The 11,305-nt window shown below is 44.3% G+C and overlaps 1 long non-coding RNA gene across 1 annotated transcript; it reads left to right on the forward strand.

Moving 5' to 3' along the window:
* Positions 1-6,327: 6,327 nt before the first annotated feature.
* On the forward strand, positions 6,328-11,079 carry LOC111941162 (uncharacterized). Its single transcript, XR_002869876.2, has 2 exons — positions 6,328-6,466; positions 9,145-11,079. It is a non-coding gene; the product is annotated as an uncharacterized LOC111941162 (long non-coding RNA).
* Positions 11,080-11,305: the final 226 nt, after the last annotated feature.

Consider the following 11,305-nt stretch of genomic DNA (forward strand, 5'->3'; position numbering starts at 1 on the left):
GGGCAGTTACTAGTTTTTCTTTTAACTTCTTTAATCTGTTTTCATCCCTCTCAATCCATGTTACTGGCTCTCCTCCTGCTAATTTGTCATACAAAAATTTTACCGACTTGGTATGGTCCTCTATCCATAATTTACAATACCAAATCAATCCTAATAATTTTCTTATATTTGTCTTAGTTTTGCGAGCTGGTAGTGATATTATTCCCCGTATTCAATTTGAGTCAAGTTTTTTATATATCTTCCCAATTATATGTCCTAAATACTTCACCTCTGATTCTATGAACTGCAATTTCTTTTTGGATACTTTTAAACCCTCCTTAGCCAGAAAATTCAATAATTTAATAGTGGTCTCCTGGACTTCATTTTTCAATTTCCCTAAGATCAGCAGGTCATCTACATATTGCAAGACTTGTGTGTTTCCTTCTGGGGTAAACCCTCCCATCAATTTCTCTAAGGCTTGCCCAAACAAATTTGGTGATTCTGTAAATCCCTGGGGCAGTCTTGTCCATTGTAAATGTTGTTTCCTTCCAGTCTCCTCATTCCACCACTCAAAGGCAAACCACTCTCGACTGTTCTCTGCCAAAGGGCAGGACCAAAAGGCATCTTTTAAGTCTATTACACTGAACCACTCATGTTCAGATGGGATCTTATTTAACAAGGTGTATGGATCCGCTGCCATAGGATACCAGGTGACTGTTTGTTTATTCACTTCCCTCAAGTCCTGGACCAGTCTATATGTGCCGTCGGGCTTTTTGACTGCCAGTATTGGGGTGTTGTGTGGGGACATGCATGGTTCCAAAATCCTCTCTTTTATTAATTCCTTAATCACTGGTGTTAATCCCTGTCGACTTTCAGCTGATGGGGGTATTGTTTGACCCTTATTGGCATTGTATCATTTTTCATTTTGACCTCCAAAGGAGGTATATTCAACAATCCATGGTGGCCCTTTTCTGCCCATACTACTGGATTTATTCCTTTCTCATCTTCTTCCCTTAATACCATCATTTTAACCACCATGCGTCCTCCTTCAGGTATTACCCCTATTCCCAATTGCACTTCCAAGTCCCGACCTAACAAATTAATTCCTAAATCTGGCATATATAAAAGATCAACACAACCTTCCCTAAAATTTCCTCTCACTTGGACTCTTTCTATTATAGAGGTTTTGAATGGATTGTTTTCAGCACCCTTAACAGTGCATTTACGATTGCTTACTTCATATCTTTCAGGAATTTCTGTTACACTTGATCTATCTGCCCCAGTATCTACTAAAAATATATATTCTTTGCTCTGAGGGCCTATTTCCAAGTTTACCAGGGGCTCTTTTTGGTGTTCCAGTTCTTCCCTCAGAGCATAGAACCCCTGACACCCCTAATCGTCACCTCTCAGTATTTTCTCTAAAGCATCCTGTTCTTTCGCTATCCCCTCATCCATCCTTCACTTCCTACAAAACCGCTGTGTGTGTCCTTTTTCATTACAGTAATAGCAAGTTACATTCATCCATGGTGATCTCCCTTCTTTCCTGACCTCTTCTTTCTCCTTAGTTCCTCTCCTTTGATCTCCCCTGTCACCTCCCATCAGTCCTCCTTTCCTTTCCTTTCCTTTCCTTTCCTTTCCTTTCCTTTCCTTTCCTTTCCTTTCCTTTCCTTTCCTTTCCTTTCCTTTCCTTTCCTTTCCTTTCCTTTCCTTTCCTTTCCTTTCCTTTCCTTTCCTTTCCTTTCCTTCCCTTCCCTTCCCTTCCCTTCCCTTCCCTTCCCTTCCCTTCCCTTCCCTTCCCTTCCCTTCCCTTCCCTTCCCTTCCCTTCCCTTTCCCTTTCCCTTTCCCTTTCCTTTCTACTTTCCTTTCCGCACCTTTCCGCACCTTTCCGCACCTTTCCGCACCTTTCCTTTCCCAACTCTTCAGTTCCTTCTTCTTTTCCCATTCCCATACTCTCTCTCGCGCCACCATAATCTTTGCTTTTGTTTTTGTCTTTTCTTCTTCTCTCCTCAGATATACTTTCTGCGCCTCTCTCAATAGTTCATTCAACCCTTTTTCCTGCCAGTCATCTAGCTTCTCTAATTTTCGCCTTATATCAATCCAAGCTCTGGTGACAAACTGGACTTTTACTAATACTTGCCCTTCAGGGCTCTCTGGATCCACACAAGAATATAACTGAAAATTTCTTTTCAGCCTTTCTAGCCAGGCACTCAGGGTTTCATCTTTTTCCTGCTGACTGTCAAAGGCTAGTTTTGCATTGGTAGTTCTGGGAACCGCTTCCTTTATTCCCCTAATGATCAGTGATCTATAATCCCTCATCTCTCTCCACCCCTCTTCTTCATTCAGGTCCCCATCAGGTTGATTACGGGGCATTTTCTCTTCACCCCTTGGACCACCTCGGTTCTCCCGCTCCCAGATCCGCATGCCAGCTGCTCGGATCAATTGGTTTTCTTCAGGAGAGAAAAGTATTCCCAAAATGGAATTTAATTCCTCCCATGTGTAAATACTCAGGCCCAGGAATTGATCTAACTGGCTGGAAATGCCAATTGGATCCTCCAATAAACTTTTTATTTCCTTCTTAAAATTGCGCACTTCGGAAGCTGTGAGCGGGACATTCACAAACCCTATTCCTCCCTGAGCCCCCCCATGGGTACCTCTCTCAGTGGCAACAACCTCTCAACTTTCTCCCTTTCCATCTGGTTCTTTCTAGCTTGGAACCTTGTATTGTAGTGATGACCTTCCAAATTCCCATCCTGCTTTTCTTGGCCTCCTGCTTCTGGGGTTTTGCAACCACAATTTGACCCCAGCTCTTTTAATCTAGTCTCTTTTTCCACTCTGTGCTTCTAGAGTACCACTTGGGGTTTGGGCTGTTGGTGAAAGATAAGAAGGACCAGATTCTGAGCAGAATTTGGGGCTAATAAACTTTAAGAAATGGGACATAATTTGGAAGAAGTAGATACAGCTATCAGAGCGGCTGAAGATGGTGTGAGGGTGACCAAAGAAAACTGAAGTTCTGGGGTGGGTTCCAAGGAGGAGGAATTTAAAGGAATTGGGGATGAAATACCTTCCATACAGGAAACAGGAGGGTTAGATCCTATGGATAGTGATGTTGAGTTTGTTTCTAAGCTGGGGGGTACAGAAAAGTACTGGGGGTTAGGCATGGCTTGGGATGGATCAGGGTAGGTAGGCAAAGGTGCAAGTTGGGTTGAAGTGCTAGTGGTGGGAGAGGAGGGGGTACTGTGGGAATAACTGGAGGGGGTGGTGGAGGAGGATGATCCAGAAGATCCCATTTTTCCTTAGATCTTTCCTTACAATCATCCTGTTCTTGTGATACTTTAAACAACTTAACCTCTTTTTCCTTTTTTATGTTTTCTAACCAGCATGCTGCATATTTTATTTCCTCTTCACTTTGATTTCTTTTTACCTTAATGTGCTAATTTAATGCCACATCCATTCCTCCTTGGACCCATACCATGGCCAGTATACTGGGCCCTCTGCAATACTCTCTTGCGGCCAGATCTCCAGACAATATTCAATCATTTTTATTTTATCTATACCATTTAACATGGTGTCCTCATCCCACTTATCCAGCATTTCCCCCAAAGGGCTATTTGGAGGAAATATCTCTTACTAGAGTTTTCCTTTCTTTGACTTGCTTGCCCATTTGCTAACACACTGGCCCATAGTTCAACTATTCAGGTCACAATATAAAGAGGAAACGTAGTTTTAACAGAAAAGGAGTTAAAATTTATAAAATCAGAAAAGTAGCTGAAGAGAAATGTGGGAGAAGCCAAACAACATTGTAAATAAATTGGCAAAAACGAGTTAAAATTTATAAAATCAGGAAAGTAGCTAAAAAGGAATGTGGGAGAATCAAAACAATGTGGTAAATAAATTAGCAAAATAAGGGTAAGAAAGCGTGGGAAAAACAGGAATGGTGCCAACAAAGGTGGCTTGATAATAAGGAAGGGCGTGGGAAAAATGAGAATGACCAAAAGGATATGTGGGAAAATATAAATCAAAATGGCGGAATAGCGTGGGAAAACGGAAATGACCAAAGAGAAGTTCAGGCAAAATAAGATGGTGGTAGTTTCCTAACGTGGAAACTCAAAATGTACAAAAGTAAGACAGCAACTTAAAGAAATGCAGATAATATTTGAGGAACAGATTTGTAGTCCTGGAAATTCTAAACATTCTGTTTATAGATATAGAAAGGCACTGACAAAACCAAGTTCTTACAGAATCTAGTAATAAAAGAAATTTCCCCCTCCCTGAGAGGATTCAGCCTCTTACCAAATGGCTGCTACCTTGCCACAAAAAGCTCCTAAAATGGCAGACTCCTCCTCCGCCCCTCTCCTGAGGCGTGCTCTGGGGACTCTTGGCTAGCCCTCACCCCAGAACCTCACTCCCCTGACACCCGTGACTCCGAAACTAAAATCAACCAACTATAACAAGAACAACTCATCTTCGGTAATAACAATAAAGGGCAACCAAACTTAACTTATAACTAATTAAACCAAAGCAAACTCTATCCTTAGGTAATAAGCAAAATTATATATATATATTGCAGACCAAAAGATAATTTCTAAATGACAATTCAACTGCCATTAAACAATTAGCAGTCCATTAATCAAAATACACATTTCATTAATAACAAACAACTCAGATGTTAAAAAAAAATCCCTAGCTTGACAGGTTCTAACCAGTTCTTCCCAATCCTAGTGACCGGAAAGATCCTCCCAGAGCCGGTGGCCCCTCCCTATAAACCCCTCTCTGGGTTCCTAGCTCAGGGAAGTGAGTCTCCCCCTACGAACCCCCTTTGGGTTTCTTATTTGGGCCTTCAGAGTCACCTTGCTGCAGGGTTTCTACCTCCCCTAGAAATCCCTTGGGTTCCTAGTTCAGGGAAGGACTAACCCCCCTTAGGAACCCCTTGGATTTCTAACTCAGGGAGCCCCTATCTTTCCTCCAGAGTGGGTCCCCTCCCCTCCCCCTGTCAAAAGGAAGGGCACTCACCTATCCGGGGGCCCCCTTTTCGTAGCAGTCCCCGGGTAAGTGTCTTTCTCCCTTACTCTGGAGTCCTAGTTCCCCAGACAGCAAACTTGCCCCAAGTCCGTTTCTGGGGAACCGCCCTCCAGGTAGAATTTAGCCCTACCCTACAAACCCCTTAAGACTCCTAGTTCAGGAAAAGTTCCCTATGAGTCCCTTGGGTTTCCAACTCAGGGATTAGGCCAAATCCACCCCTTGGAGCCTTCCTCCCTGGGAGGAGCGGGAGCCTAAGCGAGTAAGGGTGGCTGAAGGAGACGTACTCCCCGTCTCCCCTACTCCTGGGGGTCCCTAGGGTACTCCGCACCCCTCTTTCTTGCCTTAAACCCCACTCCCAACACTCAGCCATGCATCGGAAGCCTTGCTCCCTCTCGGAGGACCCTTAAACTCCTGGTCGTAGTTTTGTCTGCAGCCTCGGGTACAGCCAGCAAGCCCATCGATGATCCCGACATAGTCCAAGTTTGGGCAGCCAAAAATGAGGCTGGATGCATCACCCTGGTCCTGTCCTACTCCGGGACCGCCCTAGGGGCGTGGCTATGCCGGATGAGCCCCCAATTACTATAATAAACGAGGTTCGAGACTTTCTGATGTAATTAAGGCCTGGCCTGTTTATTAATACTGAGCTGCAGCCGAAGGGAGACACAGGCTAGTCCTGTGTGCTCCACACTACAGACTGGGACAGCAACAACGCATCCAAACAAACTCACCAACAGAAAAGCCCAACAGAAAAAGCCCCCACTAACATGTAACACCCTGTTTTATACCTGCCCTTAGGCTTGGATTGGTCCGTTTTGGATCCGTTTCAGGATTGGCTGCTTTCTTGGGCTCTGATTGGTCCATAGCCACGTTCATCCTGGTCCAATCATTTTCCTAGGGCGTCAAATGATTGGTGGATGTTTCTTCCAATCCTTACTTGCGCTGCTGATGACATCATGTTCTTGAATGTTCCATTCCATGTCCCCATAAGCCCTCTTGCATCTCTCACCAATCCCCCATTCTATCCGCCTGACCCCAATCCAATATCAACCCCGAACATTCCAAAATACTTAACAATCATCTTAACAACTTTACAACATAATTAAACATAGTTAACTTCTGTCATAATATTAATTAACTCTATAATGATAACAACTTAAATTAACCTCCCAAGTTCAATGAAAGATCCCTTATAACAGGCACAATTTACTGCCCCTTCAGCAAAACAGAAACGTAAAAGAACAGAAAGATAAAGGTCTGGAGCCCAAAAGGAGGGAATACCACATCACTTGGTATTCCTCCTGACACACACAGTATTTCCTTCCCCCCAGGAAACTCAGCACACCAGGGTCCAGACAAGGATGCTGCGAGAGACGTTCTCTGCCCAGACGCAATCCTTGGTGCAGTCAAGGGTTGCTGCTTCTCTCCGTGGGAGCGGTGCTGGACAAAAGTTGACTTGATGCAACTGAGGTAGGTGCCGCCCAGAAAGTCCTGTAGCAGTCCTCTCGGCACGACCAGACAGTCTGCTCGACTCCTTCATGAGGTCTCACCCTGGAGGCACCACATGGGGTGCCGAGTGTGGCCTCCCTCAGCCTAAGTAGAGGTAAAGCAGGGCTGCTCAGCTCAGTGGCAGCAAGTCTGCTTTCCAAGACATGCTGTGGTTTGTGTCGAGGATTCGGGTAAAAAACAGGGTCTTTTGTACAGGTTTCCAAAGAAGTTTATTCTAGGGAAGGGTCTGAGGACGAAAGACAAAGAAACTGAGTGTACAGGGACTTACATATAGGGAGGTCTCAGGGGAGGATACAAATCTTTAACCAATAGGGGAAGGAGCAGGGAGGAGTGTAAGGTGGGGTTTACAATATAATAACCTATGGGGAAGCATAGCAGGAGGGAACAGTATACATAAGCCAGTGGGGTGTCAAACCTTGGGAGATTGGCAGGAAGGGTTTGGGAACGAAGGGCAGGGTTTACAAGATTGATAGGGAATGTATTGGAAAAAGGGTTGGGATACAGTGATGGACAGTGTAGGGGAGGAGATAACTTTGAGTTAAACGAACAAACCAGGGGTGGGGGGGAAGTAACAGAACAAACTACTACGTGAACAACTTTAAACTTATTAAAAGAAGGCTTACCACAACAATTACAGAGTGAGTGTTCCAATCACACCAACCCACTAAACAATTACCACCCCACAGGAACTGATGGTTCAGCTCATTATGAAAGCCAGAGCACACCTCCAGACCCTTGTGGGGTGTGTCTTTACATGCATTTACTTTCCTTTACGGTGTCTGGACCATTTGCTCCAGACCAATGAGTACCTCCAGTTCACCCTAGACAGCCACACAGGTCGAATTTCAATTCATCTATCTAAATACAAAGTATTTAATTCAGTTTTCCATTTGGCCCCAAAATCTTTTAAAACTCAAACCCCTCTCAAAACTCTGACCATCTTCACCAATGTCTCAGGAGGATTCCAGAAGTGAGTTATGACTTGAAAAAAAATCCAGAGACTCAGGAGTGGGAGTCTGATACCAAAATTGTCCAGGGTTCCTTGCAGATTGCTGAATTAGTGGCCGTTGTCAGAGCCTTTGAGAGGTTCAAAGGACCCCTGAATTGGATCACAAATTTGACTTATGTTGCTGGTGTGTGCTGAGAAGGCTGAACTTTTTTTGTTAAAAGACATCTCAAATCCAAATCTGTATGATTTGCTCTCAAGGCTAGTCTATCTCCTCTCCCACTTAGAGCAACCATATCATATAATGCATGTAAGGTCATGCAACAATCTACCAGGACCCATCACCGAGGGTAATCGGAGAGCTGATGCTCTGGCCATGGCTGTCCAGACCACATTGCTGAACATCTTCAACCAAGCCAAACTGAGCTATCAATTGTTTCATCAGAACATTACAGCACTACTCTGTACATTCAAAATTACATAAAACCAAGGTAGAGCAATTGTGGGCTACTGACCTAATTGCCAGAGTTTCTCTATGCCATCCATGGGATCTGGGGTTGATCCCCCAGGGTCTAGAAAGTTTCAAGCTTTGGGAAACCAATCATGCTCCCTCTGGGAGATTAAAGTATATCCGTATGTTTATAGACACATTCTCTGAACTGTGTTTGCCTTGGCTCATGCAGGAGAAAAGGCAAAAGATGCCATTTGCCATTTCCTTCTTGCATTCTCCACCTTGGGCATACCTAAAAACGTTAAAACGAATAATGGCTCTGGCTACACCTCCCACAAACTCAAAGAATTTCTAGATCAGTTGGAGTGGGGCACGGCACTGGCATACCTCACCCTCCCACTGCACATTCAATTGTGGAAAGGGCCCATCACACCATCAAATAGCTCCTTGACCAGCAAAGAGGGGGGACAGAGACCACACCTCCCACTGAGAGGCTCTCTAAGGCAAATTATGTTTTCAACTTTTTAAATAATTCACTCATGGAGCCAAACCGCCCTGCTGTCCAGTATTTCTCAAATTATACCTGAGCTAAACTGGAAGAGAAACAGTCGGTGCTGGTCAAGGACTCAGAATCTAAACAGATTGATCTTTCCCATTCATTACCCTTGGAGAGGGTACACCTGTGCCTCCACAGGATCAGGCCCAAGGTGGATCCCTGGCCATAACATCAAACCATACATTGAGCCAGCAAACACTACAGTATCCAGAGAACTTCTTAAAAATACCCCTGAACAAGACAAAGAAGACCAATAGGATGCAATCAATGCAGCATGGAGGCAAAGAAGGAAAAAACAGAATGGACATGCACTAACTGATATCCAGCTGCCTAAGACAACATTACCTATGCTGTAGACTTTCTCACTGGATTGGCCTTCAATGGTCAAGTTGTACCCCAGTTTTTAATGCTGTCCTGTCCAAAACTGTTATTTTGTTATCCTTTCCTTTTCCACACCCTTAAGCCAACTTTTCCCCCATTTAAGTTATAATGCAATGTTACCACTCTTTCCCCTTCTCACCCTGCCATATCTCTCTTGTTCTGTTTTCAATAAAAAGAAAAGGGGGGAGTAGGAGGAGAAGATGTTGAAGTTCAGTTCACCAAGAACTTCACCTTGAACTGTATCAAGAGTTACAAGTTTCAAGTATTTTATTAATTATTTTGTAAAATTACACATTTATTTCAAGCCCGTTCCTGATTTCTCCTGGAAACAGCATGGAAAGAGCCTGGATTGCTGCTGTTGTTGCCAACCATTGCAGGATGGATTGTTCCCTAACTCAAGAAAACATCTGGGTTATTCTAGCAAAGACCCTCCAACAAGATAACCACTGCATGGCCACGAAGGAGTTTGGCAACCCCCTGTCATCATGCCTGGTGGAGATCCCACTGGCAGGAAGAGACTGTCCCTGTGTGAATGACAAACTCAATCCCGTGGACACCTGGGATGATTGGCAAGGATTTTACCACATGCAGAAGAGGAGCCCCAAGAACTGGATTTCTTGGGGTCCTCCAGGGCCCAATTTTGTATCCAGTTTTACTGTAGGTTATCATATCAGCCTCTTGCAAAATTTGAATACATTCGTTGTCTCTATCAGGACAATGTAAACCAGACTTGAAAAATTTACTCTGTTGACTGGTGCAATTACATCAGTGAAACACTATCCCTGTCCACTTACAATCGTAGAGTACTCCCCTGGGGGTATTTCTTACTTTCTGAGATAGAGCTTGGGCAGGAATCCTTTTTTGTTTCCCAGGAAGGCCCTGTACTCTTGGCCAGCTTACCACCCTCACCCCAAATATCACATTAATTCAGAACTGGAAGAAAAAAAAAAAAATGCTCAATTGGCCTGCCAAAAAGGATTTTATGCTGAATTCGACAAAATTAATGATTCCCAGATTAGTAATTGGAATGAAGGCAAGAGAGTCACAGTCTCCATTTTCCTACCATGGTTGGCTGTTGCAAAGACCCTTGGTGAGATTTCTCACCTGGGGTGTTGGCTTGGTAAGCAGGCCAATGCAACACCTGCAGTCCTCAGTGCCTTTCTGGAAAACAAGGAGATCACCAGGCATGCAACTCTTCAAAACAGGGCTGCCATTGACTTTTTACTGCTTGCCCATGGCCATGGATGCGGGGATTACGAAGGCAAGTGTTACTTCAGCTTAACATCACAAAGCAAATCTACCCACCACAGCATCCAACACCTGTGGGACAAAGTTGAAGACCTTAAAGTAGAAACTGGAAGCCAGTCAGGAAGGGACAGTGATACCAGCTGTTTCCAAGAACTGTTAAAGAAACCAGGACTGATGGGTTGTGCTCAAAACTTTTTTACTAGTGTTTTGTGGATTTTACTTACTATTTTTATTGTTTTTGATAATGTTTTCGTGTCTTTTAAAATTTGTGCAAAGATCTATGGGGCAAGCCTTTTTTATTAATAAAAAAGGGGAGTTGTGGAGGCTCTGTAGCCAAAGATGGTGATAGCATGGAAGGAAGTCTCCAACATGTAGAGTGAAAGTATAAAAGGCTTTCCCCTTGTATGAAAATGTAAGGCAAAGGTCTTCCCCCAGAGTTCTTTGCACAGCCAGTTCTATATGCCCTGTTGGCCTGCTGGCAGTCCCTCCCTTTCTAACTTTTATGTCTTTCCCCTAGAAAGTTCTCCCTTCTCTGTTCCCCCATAGACTCCAGTTTGGTACAGTGTTCTGCCCCATTGTTTGATGCTGTGTTACCTCTGTGTCCCTAACCCCTCCTATGCACCACTTTACCCTGTTCCTGTTGCACTCTGACCCTCTGAGCCACCCCCTGGGACCCATGTGTAACCCTGGACCCTCGTTTGTTCCCTGCACTTGGTCCCTGTTGGTTTCCTCTGGAGTGGTGGCAAATAAACCCCCTCAGGACGACCATTCCAAAGCCCCTTTCATTTTTACTGCTGGGAGCTGAGTGTGTTGGAGTGTGTGGGAGTGTCTGCTGCCTGCCTGAGCAGCTCCTCCCTGGAGACAACTTTCACAAGGTAGCGTCATGCCACCATCCGCACGTGACTCTACATCCAGGGATGGAGACTCCACCACCTCCCTGGGCAGACAGTTCAATTTCTTCATCACTCTTTCAATAAAAACCTTTTCCCTAACATCCAACATAAATTTCTCTTGGCACAATTTAAGACTAGGACATCCTGTAGAAGAAGATAAAGTACACTCAGGACCACACTCTGGCGAGGATGGAGGATGTCACAAAGGGTCTACACATGGACTGTTAAGCTCTTTTACCCTCCAATCTAGAGAGACCACCAGCTCGCTTTTTAGTATTGCCCAGTAATAAATAAATTCCCAGATTTCTCAGAGGAAATGGCGGTG

Source organism: Cyanistes caeruleus, chromosome Z (assembly GCF_971803275.1).
Source record: "Cyanistes caeruleus chromosome Z, bCyaCae1.hap1.1, whole genome shotgun sequence".
Lineage (NCBI taxonomy): Eukaryota > Metazoa > Chordata > Aves > Passeriformes > Paridae > Cyanistes > Cyanistes caeruleus.